Here is a 14,607-nt window from a genome sequence, read left to right as displayed (position 1 = left end):
TCCCCAGAAGAGGATGTTCAGTTTTGTTAGATAGTTGATTCTCAGTTGCATTCTAAGCTCTTTTGCCTTCTGGAATATTATATTCCAAGCCCTATGAGCTTTTAATGTAGTTGCTGCTAAGTCCTGTGTGATCCTGACTGCAGTGCCCCAATATTTGAATTGTGGTTTTCTGGCTGCTTGTAATATTTTCTCTTTGAGTTGAGAGTTCTGGAACTTGGCTATAAAATTCCAGGGGGCTATTTTTTTTGGATCTCTTTCTGGGGGAGATCAGAGGATTCTCTCAATTTCTATTTTACCCTCTGCTTCTAGCATATCTGGGCAATTTTCCAGTAGGAATTCTTTTAAAATGAGGTCAAGGCTCTTTTCCTGATCATGCCTTTCAGGTATCCCAATAATTTTTAAATTATCTTTTCTGAATCTGTTTTCCAGATCAGTTGTTTTTTCAATAAGATGTTTCAAATTTTCTTCTAATTTTTCATTCTTTTGGTGTTGAAGTATTGTGTCTTGACTTCTCATAAAATCATCAGATTCCTTTAGTTCCATTTTCCATCTGAAGGATTTGTTTTCCTCAGAGAGCTTTCTTATCTCTTTTTCCATCTGGCCAATTCTGTTTTTTAAGGCATTCTTCTCCTCAATAACTTTTTGAACTGTTTTATCCATTTGACCTATGTTGGTTTTTAACGTTATTTTCTTCAGCATTTTTTTGGATCTCCTTGACTAAGCTGCTGACTTCTTTTTCATGTTTTTTCCCTGAATTTCTCTCATTTCTTTTTCCAATTTTTCTTTTATCTCCCTTACTTGATTTTCAAAATCTTTTTTGAGCTCTATCATAGCCTGAGTCCAATTTCCTTTTTTCTTGGAGTCTTTAGATACAGGAGCTTATACTTTCTCATCTTCAGATTGAGTATTTTGTTCCTTCTTGGGATCATAGACAATGTATTTCTCAATGGTGTTTCTCTTTTTTCTCTGTTTATTAATTTCTCCAGCCTGTGCCTGGTTTTGTGATGCTTCCTGAGCTTTTGAGTATTATTAAGACACCTCACCCACCCACAAGGATCTCAGTGTGTGAAGCTCTGACTTCCTTCCTGGTCTGTGAATAACCACAAGTGCACCCCTCTGCCACTGGGCTGAGGTGGGGGGGGCTGTTCTAAGGGGGGGGACCTAGACTATGATCAAGATCTGAATGTGGTCAGAGCCCCAGAGTCCTGTTACAGGTACAGAGAACAGACCTCTGAAGTCTCTCTCCATTCCCCTACCTTTGGTGGACTGAGCACTCAAGGCTCAGTTGCCTGGGGGCTCCTGCTTACAGGCTCTGCTCCGCCTACTGGCTCCATGTCTGCTTCCATTTTTTGGATCTGGGCTGCCTTGAGGCCACTGCTGCTGAGCTGACTGCACTAATTGCCACAACTACTGTGAGGGCCTGGGGCTTCCTGCGCTTGCTCCAGCAGAGGTCCACTCTGCTGATCCTCCAGTTGTGCCCGGTGTTTCCCAGGGTGTAGACCAGGAAACTGCCCCCGCGGCCCTGAGCCAAGGCTCCCAGGCACCACCTATGGGAGACTGAAGTTTCTTCACTCTGGCCCGCTGCCCCTCTAACACCATGGAGTGGAGAACACCTAGGAGAGGCTCTTCTCCTGTCGCCATCTTGGCTCCCCAAATTATTATTGATTAAAGAAATGCTAATTAAAACAACTCTGTGGTATCACCTCACACCTTTCACATTGGCTAAGATGACAAAAAGAGCTCACTATTTAACAAAAATTATTGGAAAGGTTGTGGGAGGATTGGGACATTAATACATTCCTAGTGGAGTTGTGAAGTAATCCAACCTTTCTGGGGAGCAATATGGAGCTATACCCAAAGAGCAATAAAACTCTTCCTACCCTTTGACCCAGCAATTCCTGTATCCAGAAGAAACCAAAAAAAAGGGAAAAGTTCCACATGTTCCATAATATTCATAAACAACATTTTTATAGTGGCAAAGAATTGGGAATTGAGGGCATGTCCATTAATTAAGGAATGGCTAAACAAGTTATGATCCATGAATATTTTGGAATACTACCATTCTATAAGAAAACATAAATGGTCAGGCTCTAGAGAATCATAGAATGAATTACAAGATCTAATGCTGATCGAAAAGAGCAGAACCAAGAGAACAATATAAACATTAACAGCAGCATTGTAAGATAATCAACCCTGATAAATGCAGTTCCTCTCAACAGTTCAGAGAGCTGACCAGCTGTAGATAATGTTAACCCCATCCAGAGGAAGAAAAATAAAACAAAATTTTAAAAATCCTTCAGAAAATCTGATGAACACTACATTCACTTTTTTAAAAAATCTCCTATGTATTTCTTTCCCTTAATCCTAATTCCTCATACTAAAAATGATTTATCTGTAAAAATGTTTAACACAAATGTGTAGGTACAATATTAACTTGACCGCTCACCACTGAGAGGAGGGGGCTGGGAAGGGAGGATGGAAGGAAATTTTGTAACTTAAAAATATACATAAGTATCCCCGGGTAGGGGGACCCCGCTTCGGCATGGCCGGACACCTGACTCCTGAATATTTCTCGCCACCCCCAGGTGGTGGCGGGGCAGGAGGGTCAGAGCCTACGTGGAATTGGCCGGGCTTCCAAGGCCCACCCGGAGGGACTGGAACTGGACCGGGGCCGGCGGTGGGGAATGGCCCCGTGCCATTGGTACGAAATGTGGGGAGGGGGTGTCTTCTGTGAAACCTCAGCCCAGCGTGGGAGCGAGAGTTCCACCTGCGCAGGAGATTGCTGCAGCCTACGGCGACACAGGAGCCCGGGTTGAGAGCCCCTCCGAGGGCAGCCCCCCCGGAGCCCCGCTCCGGAGCCCCGCGCCGCTGCCCGAGTCTCCAAGCCTGAACCAGCGGAGACTGGAGACGAGCAGCCACAGGAGACCCTTCCCCAGAGCAACTGGAGCAGTTTGCCAAGGAGCTAAAGCGGAAGAGGATCACTCTGGGTTATACCCAGGCTGATGTGGGCATCCCCTTGGGGGCACTCTTTGGGAAGGTTTTCAGCCAGACCACCATCTGTCGCTTTGAGGCCCTACAACTTAGCTTCAAGAACATGTGTAAACTCCGACCTCTGCTACAGAAGTGGCTAGAAGCAGCTGAGGACAAGAACCACCTCCAGGAGATGTGCAAGGCTGAGACAGTCCTTCAACAAGCCAGAAAGAGGAAACGCACAAGCATCGAGAATGGAGTTCGGGGAAGCTTGGAGAACGTGTTTCTCCAGTGTCCCAAACCCACACTTCAGCAGATTAGCAATATTGCTGAGCAGGTGGGCCTTGACAAAGATGTTGTCTGGGTTTGGTTTTAGAACCGGCGCCAGAAGGGCAAGCAAAGCAACAGCAATTCACACCGAGAGGATTGTGAGGCAACTGGCTCCTTCCCTTGGGGACTTATGCCTTTTCCCCTACCTCCAGGCCCTCCTTTCAGTCATCCCAGCTACGGGACCTCTCATTTCACTACTCTTTATTCCCCAGCTCCTTTCACAGAGGGGGATGCATTTTCCCCTCCCCCCTGTTACCCCTCTGGGCTCTAACATGCACTCAAGCTGAAGGGCTAGTCCATCCTTGGACAGAGAAGGTTAGAGAATAGAAATGAGGAACTCAACAAAATATTATGAGGTCTGGAAGTTGGTCAATTAAGTTCTCTAAATCCTGGGAGTATTTAGGAGCAGGGAAGAATGAGATCAACATTTCAGAGATTCATAAACACATTTTTCAGGGGGAATGGGTGGGGGGAAGTTGGAAAATTTGTTTATTAGTTCCACATCTTTTTTATCTCCCGACTCTTAAATAAAACAATCTTAAGCAAGTCATATTGAATCAAAGCCCTTCGAATATTTAAAGACCTCTATTGGGTCCTCCCCTCTGACCCCTCCAAATTAAACATTTGCTTCAACCATTCAATAATATATATATATATATATATATATATATATATATATATATATATATATATATATATACATAAGCATATGGATGAATGCCAAAAAACTTTCATAACATGTATTTGGAAAAATAAATTATCAATTAAAAAAGTTTCAAAAGGGAAAAAAACAAGAATCAATCACCTAACAAAACTAAACATCCTGTTCTAGGGTAAAATATGAATAGTCAATGAAATAGGGGGGCTTTCAAATTTTCCTGTTGAAAGTTTGATCCTTCACAGGACTCAGGGTAAACATAGTGAGGATGAATAGGAAGGGCTAATTATGAGGGGTTTAATGATGTTGACCTGCATGTATTACTGCTTGGGTAAAAAAATACTGAAAACTCATGTGAATCTTCTCATTTATAAGAGCAGTTCAAATGAGCATATATAGACAAGGCACAGGAGGGAGCTGAAAACAATAGTATAATATATTATGAAAATGGAATCAATGGGTGAAATAGGAATGTACTGGGAGAAAGGGAAAGGAGAGGTAGAATGGGCTAAGATATTTCATGTAAAAGTCAAGAAAAAGTTTTTGCAAATGGAGTGGAAGGTAAAGAAGGTGAGGGGGGGGAATGAATGAGCCTTCATTCTCATCAGAAATGGTTCAGAAAGAAAGTAGCATATACACTCAATTGGGTATAGAAATCTATCTCACCATAGAGGAAAAGGAGGGGGAAAGGGATGGACAAAAGGGGACCAGGGTGGGGGTGGGGGGCAGAGAGAGGGTGTAGGTGGTAGAAAAGAGGAAAGATTATGGAAGAGGGTAGGCAGTAGATAGATTCAACACACTTCTGAGGAGGGACAGCGTGAAAGGAGAGAGAGAATAGAATAAATGGGAATGAGGAGAGATGGAATTGAAGGAAATACAGTTAACAGTATCAACTGTGGGAAAAAATATTGAAGTAACTTCTCTGATGGACTTATGTTAAAGAATACAACCCATGCCAGAGAAAGAGCCAATGGTATCTGATCACAGAATGAAGCTCACTTTTTTTCCCCTTCTCACTTTATTTCTCTTGAGGTTTCTCTAACTTTTGGGGAGGGAGGGTGGTTTATGTTTACTTTCACAACAAGATTATTGCAGTAATGTGAAAATAAATAAATAAATAATTTTTAAAAGACTTCAAGTCATATCTAGGATTTATAAGTTGAGTGATAACTTCTCTCTGAATCAGCTTCCTCATTTATAAAATGGGAAAAATGATACTTACATTTTCTATCTCAGAGGACTAGTAAGAAGAAAGTGATCTATAAATCTGAAAGGGCCATACAAATGGAAGGTTTCATTATTCTTTTAAAAGAAATGTGATGAAGTTGACTCTGAAGGATGGAGGAGATTTGAATGGAATATAGCCCAAAACTGGGATACAGAATGAAGATTTAGGTATGAGGAATATTTTTGAGGCACTGGATGAGACTAATCTAGCTAGAGGAAAAGATTCATGTAGGGAAGTAATTAGAGAAAAAAATGGAAAAAGTGGATTACTTTTCAACTTCTCAATATGGGTACATCCAAAGATAAAGATTGCAACTCTTTTATTATCCATCCTATGCAGCCTTAATTTATGTAAATCCTTCACAGGGGATACAACTAAACTGCTAGATATCTTCCTCCCTTATCTTTTGGTAATGATTGAATATCAATAAAACATCCAGGCTTTCCTTCACTAGTCCTCACTTTTGATATTTATGATTGGCACCTCTTTTTTTTCTAGTCAGTCATCTAGGTAGTATGTTATAATCTAGTCATGACCACCATGCACTTCTCCATTATCCTTTGGGTGATCTGAAGACTGTACTATCCAATGGTTCATAAACATAAAGCATCACCAGAAGAATAAGATGGTAAAACAAAGAGGAAAATTTAAATTCATTAAAAACACTAAATTTCTCAAAGGCAATATAACAAGGATTTTATCTTGTTGAAAGGTTCTATTTTTTTATTAACCTCCATACCCAGGTTTTTACTTTTTTTCTATTCTCCTGATCTGATTGGCTAACTTTCATGTTGCTATAGAATATATAGAGAGATATATAGAGAGATTAATCTATATATCTATAGACACATTTTTAAGGTTATTGTGAAGATCAAATGAAGTAATATTTTAAAACTATTTACACCATATCTATCACATAAAATGTTTAATAACTTTAAGAAAAAAGTCTGTATGTGTACATTAAGCCATGTACTGTGTATGTATACACATGCATATATAATTATGCATGTATGTGTGAATGTGTGTAATTTCAGCACATATGCCAGGTGTCCCAAAAATCCTACGGCAATTTTAAACTATAATAGCATAAAATAGGTTTTAAAGTTATGATTGTCCTAAGACTTTTGGGACACTATATACACAATTCTAATAGAAAATAAAACCAAAACCAAATGTAATTAACAGGAATTCAAGTAAGAGACAGTGAAAAAAGGATAACTGTATAAAGGACGATTTAAAAAATTGTGATAAATCAAAGCATTGTCAGAATTATCCAGTCCTAGAGGGAAATGATGATGAAGCATCGTGTATGAAGGAAGAGCACTGGTCAGGATTCAAGAATCTGGAGTCTACTCTAATTAATTAGCAAATTCATTCTGCACCTCAGTTAACTTTCCTGGCAAATGAAGGGATTTGATTTGGATGCTCTTTAAGCAACCTTTACAACTCTAAAATTATGTAATTTTAAGATATTGGAAACTAAAGAATTTTGACCATTTCACCATACATCTATTTTGCAAGGCAAGTCATTAAAATGTGACTTAAAGTGACTGCCATGGAAGCATTAAAAGAAATGCTGGAAGCATAGGGCTCCCTATCTCAGATGCTGAAGGCAGGTATTTGTTTCCTTTACCTTTTGAGTAAGAATCTTCTCAGTATACAATGACTTGAATCAGACCTAGTTAGGCTGACATGATAGACATGAAGAGTAGAGCCAGACTACACCCAAAGGGCAACAAAAATGTGCATACCCTTTGATCCAGCAATACCACTACTGGGTCTATACCCTGAAGAAATGATGAAAAAGGGTTAAAATCATCACTTGTACAAAAATATTCATAACAGCCCTGTTTGTGATGGCAAAGAATTGGAAATCAAGTAAATGTCCTTCAATTGGGGAATGGCTTAGCAAAATGTGGTATATGTATGTCATGGAATACTATTGTTCTATTAAAAACCAGGAGGGATGGGAATTCAGGGAAGCCTGGAGGGATCTGCATGAACTGTTGCTGAATGAGATGAGCAGAACCAGAAAAACACTGTACACCCTAATAGCAATATGAGTGCGATGATAAACCTTGATGGACTCATTCATTCCATCAGTGCAACAATCAGGGACAATTTGGGGTTGTCTGCAATGGCGAATACTATCCTTATCCAGTTTGAACAAAGACCAAGAACTATTAACTTTAATTTAGGAAAAAATGTGACATCGTATTGTCTGATCTTGCTATCTCTTATACTTTATGTTTCTTCCTTAAGGATATGATTTCTCTCTCATCACATTCAATTTGGATCAATGTATACATGGAAACAATGTAAAGACTAGCAAATTGCCTTCTGTTGGGGGTAGGGAGAGGGAGTAAGATTAGGGGAAAAATTGTAAGGGAAAAAATGGTGAAACTCAAAATAAAATCTTCAAAAAAACGAATAGAGCCAGGAGCAACAGATAAGTTTCAGATTTCCCACTGTTACCTTATAAGCAGAGAAACTTCCCAAGCCCAAACTAGAAAGAATTTTATGCCAATCTTAATTTAGAAATGTCCTTACACTTGTGCCCTGGGAGTATCAGCAACTCCCATATCTCCATTTTCAAGTCACTTCTTCAAGGACTTGAGGAGACTCCAAGACAAATGAAGGAACATAATCCAAAAACATATCCTGCCATCAGATGGTCCAAGTAACCCCAATTCCCAATATCATATGATATTTTCTTTAGCCTAAATGGAGTACTATATTCCCCCCTTAAAACAGAAAACCAAAACATTGGATGTTTAACCTGTTATCTTATTAATGGTGTCAGGATTCCCATGCTAAGACCACCCCCTCTCTTTTTTTACTCTTCTCTTACTACTATTGGGAAACATCCTATTTTCTGGAGTTAAGACCCAGCAAGCAGACTGTCCCCGAGTTTCACTTAACAACAATCTTCTGCTCTTACCCTCTGGATGATCTCAGCCACAGCAAAATTCCAGAATTGTTCCACAACAGCATCAGGGCTCTCTGAGCTTGGACCTGTAGTATCTATATTCCAATAATGAAATCCTGCTGTGAGTCAAATTCCTCTTATCATTGCTTTTACCCCTCATTATCACTTGGTATAAGTATTGAAATTTGTCTACACCAACACAGGTCTCCTACAAGTGAAAAGGGGGTCTGGGGAAGGGGAAGGAGTGAGACATACCTATCTAGTTTTCCTCTTTTAACAGAATACAGAAGCCTTTTTTTCTTATAAACACTGTTAGCTCTTTAGTTTTATTTAGTTCTGACTTATTTTTATTTTTAGGAATTACTGTGGTCTTGAGCTCTTTTTTTTCATTATCAGCAGTTACAGAGCTGCTGTGGCTCTTTGGTCATTTGGTTAGTGCTGACTTTAGTTTAACACTTTAATAGGGATTAGCATGGCAGATTAGAAGGAATTAATAATCTAACAAAGTAAGAGGCAATAGGATAAAGGATAAAATTTAATGTCTATGGAAAGTGAAGAAGTGTTAAGGGGTTATGAGCTGCATCTATGTAGGGAGTATAGAATATCTTCATAAGTAAAACCACAAAGTCTTAAGACATGTGAATAGTATATGTCTTAATCTTGGTGGAGTTACTGTTTTCATTGGCTTTCTGAAAGAGTGACTACATCAGGTGCCCCCACAATAGCCAAAAATACAGATATTTCATATGGAAATGAAGTAACTAACTATTCTTGAGAAAAAATTTTAATATAACTTAATTTGATGAAAAAACATTAATATCAAATTATATTTATATAGTGTTTTATATATATTATATTTTTATTTTAACAACTCAGAAAGAAGGATAATACATTATCTCTATTTTGTAAATGAGAATTTTGAAGTTCAGAAGTTCCTTGTCACATAGGATCTCAGTGGGAGAACTAAGAATCAGACCCAATTTTTTAATTTCACTTATTCTATTTTGGAGGGAATTAGGTGGTACCTTGGATGGAGGATTGGAATTGAGTTATAAGATGCATCTTCCAGATCTGGTCTTAGATATTTCCCTAGCTGGACAAGTCACTTTACCCAGTTGCCTCAGTTCTATAAAATGACAAAACTCTCTAATATTTTTGTCAATGAGTTTACATAGAGTCGAACATGACTGAAAAAAAATGACTTAACAATGACAGAAATAAAATTAGATTTTGCTTCATTATAAAAGAGAAAACTGTTTTGTATAATATGTAGATGACTAATTTAGAAAATTTGCATAAATGAGAACTAATAAGAAAAAAGATGTACATTTATCCTTATTCACTTCTTTATTTCTAAGAAGAAATTAATCAGGAAGCCTGCAGTGGAAAGAATACTGGCTTTGCAATCAGCAGACCTTCATTAGAATGTTAGTACTGTGCCAACTTGAATAAATCAGTCTTTCTAGTCATCAGCTTCCTTAGCTGTAAAATTGAGTGATTTCCAAAGTCTCTTCCAAGTTCAAATCTGCTTATTGAAAATAATTTATTTTTAAAATGCACTTTCATACCAAGTGAAGCTACTTTCCTAAACTAGGCAATTCCAACCTTGCACATAGTAGGTACTTAATAAAAATGATGAAAATAAAAGTTAAAATGGGAGCTAAATGTGATGCAAATAATATAAGGCAATAGATAGCAAAGGCCAATAGGTGGTGCTATTGTGATATGTAATAATTACATTAATAAATAATATAATAATTAAGATGATGTTTGGGTAAAATATCATGAGAGGAAAAAAAATCTGAAAAAATCATTGCAGTCTTCCACAAGTCCCTAAGGGGACACATTACAAAAAATGATGTGATATTTCTCTTGTCCTTCTGATTTTGAAGAAACAACTTAGAATGTCTTTGTGGGTTAAAAGCTAAATGTTTTATATAGTTTAGACTGGTCCTTGAAATGAAAAATTTTTTAATATTCAAGTCTCCTAATAGAGGGAGGACATGGTGTGAATGATTCTAAATAGTAAAAAAAATCTCCAAATAATGTCATTGTTTTGAATTTTACTGTAGATTTGTCTTCCTGATTAAAATTTGCATTATCCAAACACAAATCTAATAGATAAGTGGCATTATTGTGTGTTGAAAATCAAGAAAGAGCTATTGTGGTCATAGGGTTAACAGTATTGGATTTGGAATCAGAAGGACTTAAATTCAAATTCCACATGTAATTTGAATAGTTAAACTGAGCCTATTTCCTCTATGTATATTTAACAGTATACGTGGATATTGATAGTAACTTCCCTACAGGGTTGTTGTGAGGATGAAATGATATAACTAATGTAAAGCAATTGGCAAATTGGAAAGCTCTTTATGTTAGCTACTGTCTTCTTGGAATTCAGTCTTTGATCCAAGGAACTCACCAAATGTTTATTGGAAAGAGAACTAATCTAGAAATCAGATGTTCATTTTGTTATTTATTGGCCATATGATCTTCTCTTCTCCACTGGAGTTTTCTTCTGATACTTCAAAAGGCAAAAGTAACTTTAGTTTCTTGAAAGCTTCACAAATGATGCCATACTATGCAGAACTCTAGATCTATTGTTCACCAATCAGATACATAATCCTAGAGTCTAGATAACAGGAATGATACTAATAAGAAGAATTAAGATCTGAATAATACTGTAAGAAATGATGATAAAAATAATGAGTTGATTTTAGAAAAATGTGGACTCACCTTAAATAAGAATAAAATGAGCATAACCAAGAGAACAATGTATGCAGCAACAGTAATATTGTTTGAAGAGCAATTGTGAATTACTAAGTTATTCTGAATATTAAACTCAAATCAACTACAGTGTGCCTATATAAAGGAAGATCTATACACATCTCAAAAGAAACAACCGATAAACAGAAGTATGTCGAGTATGGTTTAAATGAATAGATTGATAGATATATTGAATGAAACTCAAAAAATATTTAATATTCCAAAACAACTTAGCCCTCAGACAATAAAATCTCACTAATATACTAGGTTTGGACACTATTATTAATATCAAATTATTGCAAGCATAACATCCCTGGGAAGTGGATTTTATTATGATCCCCTTACAGAACAGTAAACTGAGATAAACAGAACTTTCTTGGAGCTCTAAAGCTAATAAATTTTTAATGCCAAATATTTTTCATGATAGGTTGTAATATACCATAATGGTACTGACAAGAAGAAAACTCTCAGGCTCTGTTCTTAGTTCCTTCAGAATAGATTTTGGCTTAAATTAAATCCAGATTTTTTTTAAAAAGCTTTTATTTATTTTGAGTTTTACAATTTTCCCCCCAATCTCACTTCCCTCCCCCCAGCCCCCCACAGAAAGCAATTTGTCAGTCTTTACATTGTTTCCATGTTGTACATTGATGCAAATTGGGTGTGAAGAGAGAGAAATCATATCCTTAAAGAACAAACATAAAGTATAAGAAATGACAAGATCAAACCATAAGATAGCAGTTTTTCTTTTTCTAAATTAAAGGGAATAGTTCTTGAACTTTATTCAAACTTCACAATTCTTTATCTGGATACAGATGGTATTCTCCATTGCAGACAGTCCCAAATTGTCCCTGATCGTTGCACTGATGAAATAAGCATATCCATCAAGGTTAATCATCACCCCCCATGTTGCTGTTAGGGTATACAGTGCTTTTCTGGTTCTGCTCATCTCACTCAGCATCAGTTCATGCAAATCCCTCCAGGCTTCTCTGAAATCCCATCCCTCCTGGTTTCTAATAGAATAAGAGTATTCCATGACATACATATACCACATTTTGCTAAGCCATTCCCCAATTGAAGGACATTTACTTGATTTCCAATTCTTTGCCACCACAAACAGGGCTGATATGAATATTTTTGTACAAGTGATGTTTTTACCCTTTTCCATCATCTCTTCAGGGTATAGAGCCAGTAGTGGTCTTGCTGGATCAAAGGGTATGCACATTTTTTGTTGCCATTTGAGCATAGTTCCAAATTTCTCTCCAGAAAGGTTGGATGAGTTCACAGCTTCACCAACAATGTAATAGTTTCCCAAGATTTCCCATAACCCTTCCAACAATAATCATTATCCTTTCTGGTCATATTGGCCAGTCTGAAAGGTGTGAGGTGGTACCTCAGAGAAGCTTTAATTTGCATTTCTCTAATAAGTAATGATTTAGAGCAATTTTTCATATGACTATGGATTGCTTTGATTTCCTCATCTGTAAATTGCCTTTACATATCCTTTGACCATTTGTCAACTGGGGAATGGCTTTTTAAAAAAATATGACTCAATTCTGTATATTTTAGAAATGAGTCCTTTGTCAGAAACATTAGTTGTAAAAATTGTTTTCCAGTTTACTACATTTCTTTTAATCTTGGTTACACTGGTTTTATCTGTGCAAAAGCTTTTTAATTTAATGTAATCGAAATCATCTAGCTTGTTTTTAGTGATGCTCTCCATCTCTTCCTCAGTCATAAACTGCTTCCCTTTCCATAGATCTGACAGGTAAACTAGTCCTTGATCTCCTAATTTGCTTATAATAGTTTTTTTATGTCTAAATCCTGTATTCATTTGGATCTTATCTTGGAATAGGGTGTGAAGTGTTGGTCTAATCTAAGTTTCTTCCATACTAACTTCCAGTTTTCCCAGCAGTTTTTTATCAAAGAGAGAGTTTTTATCCCAATAGCTGGACTCTTTGGGTTTATCAAACAGCAGATTACTACAGTTGTTTCCTGGTATTGCACCTAGTCTATTCTACTGGTCCACCACTATATTTCTTAGCCAGTACCAGACAGTTTTGATGACTGATGCTTTATGATATAATTTTAAATCGGGTAGGGCTAAGCCCCCTTCTTTAGTACTTTTTTTTTCATTAAATCCCTGAAAAATCTTGACGTTTTATTTCTCCATATGAATTTACTTACAACTTTTTCTAACTCATTAAAGTAATTTTCTGGAATTTTGATTAGTAAGGCACTAAACAGGTAGTTTAGTTTTGGCAGAATTGTCATTTTTATTATATTAGATCTACTTAACCATGAGCAGTTGATGTTTGCCCAGTTATTTGATTTAATTTGTGTGAGAAGTGTTTTATAATTGTTTTCAAAAAGTTTCTGAGTCTGCCTTGGCAAATAGACTCCCAGGTATTTTATATTGTCTGAGGTTACTTTGAATGGGATTTCTCTTTCTAGCTCTTCCTGATGTTTCTTGCTAGACATATAGAAAAGTTGAGGATTTATGAGGGTTTATTTTATAACCTGCAACTTTGCTAAAATTGCTAATTGTTTCCAGTAGTTTTTTTGGATGAATTCTTGGGATTTTCTAGGTATACCATGATGTCATCTTCAAAGAGTGAGAGTTTTGTCTCTTCCTTCCCAGTTCTAATTCCTTCAATTTCTCTTTCTTCTCTAATTGCTGAAGCTAACATTTCTAATACAATATTGAATAATAGTGGTGGTGATGATGGGCATTTTCCCCCCTGATCTTATTGGGAATGCCTCTAGCCTCTCCCCATTGAATATAATGCATGTTGATGGTTTCAGATAGATACCACTAATTATACTAAGGAATAGTCCATTTAGTCCTACACTCTCTAGTGTTTTTAGTAGGAATGGGTGCTGTATTTTGTCAAAAGTTTTTTCAGCATCTACTGATATTATCATATAATTTCTGATAGGTTTCCTAACAGTTTTCCTAATATTGAACCAACCCTGCATACCTAGGATAAATCCCACTTGATCATAATGTATTATCCCAGTGATAACTTGTAATCATTTTGCTAAGATTTTATTTAAGATTTTTGCATCCATATTCATCAGGGAGATAGGTCTATAATTTTCTTTCTCTGTTTTAACTCTTCCTAGTTTAGGTATCAGCACCATATTGGTTTCATAGAAAGAGTTAGGCAGAGTTCCATCTTCCCTTATTTTTCCAAAGGGTTTATATAGCATTAGAACCAATTGTTCCTTAAATGTTTGGTAGAATTCACTTGTGAATACATCAGGCCCTGGAGATTTTTTCTTAGGGAGTTCAATGATGACTTGTTGAATTTCTTTTTCTGAGATAGGGTTGTTTAGATATTTAATCTCTTCTTCATTTAACCTGGGCAATGTATATTTTTGTAAATATTTATCCCTTTCACTTAGATTGTCAAATTTATTGGCATAGACTTGGGCAAAATAATTTTGAATTGTTACTTTAATTTCCTCCTCATTGGTGGTGAGTTCACCTTTCTCATTTATGATACTAGCAAATTGATTTTCTTCTTTGTTTTTTTTTTAATCAAACTAACCAGAGGTTTATCAATTTTATTGGTTTTTTCATAAAACCAACTTTTGGTTTTATTTATTAATTCAATAGTTTTTTACTTTCAATTTTATTAATTTCTCCTTTAATTTTTAGAATTTTGAATTTGGTATTTAATTGGGGATTTTTAATTTGTTCTTTCTCTAATTTTTTAGTTGTAT

The 14,607-nt window shown here is 36.5% G+C and overlaps 1 long non-coding RNA gene and 1 pseudogene across 2 annotated transcripts in view; one reads left to right on the top strand and one right to left on the bottom strand.

Annotated features, from left to right (window-relative positions):
* Nucleotides 1-14,607, bottom strand: part of LOC141514840 (uncharacterized) — a 139,558-nt gene that overhangs the window by 71,357 nt on the left and 53,594 nt on the right. The gene's annotated exons all lie outside the window — the stretch shown is intronic.
* Nucleotides 2,543-3,587, top strand: LOC141514832 (POU domain, class 5, transcription factor 1 pseudogene; annotated as a pseudogene).

Source organism: Macrotis lagotis, chromosome 1 (genome assembly GCF_037893015.1).
Source record: "Macrotis lagotis isolate mMagLag1 chromosome 1, bilby.v1.9.chrom.fasta, whole genome shotgun sequence".
Classification (NCBI taxonomy): domain Eukaryota; kingdom Metazoa; phylum Chordata; class Mammalia; order Peramelemorphia; family Peramelidae; genus Macrotis; species Macrotis lagotis.
Note: the sequence above shows the minus strand (reverse complement) of the source record. Positions and strands in the feature narration are given on the sequence as shown.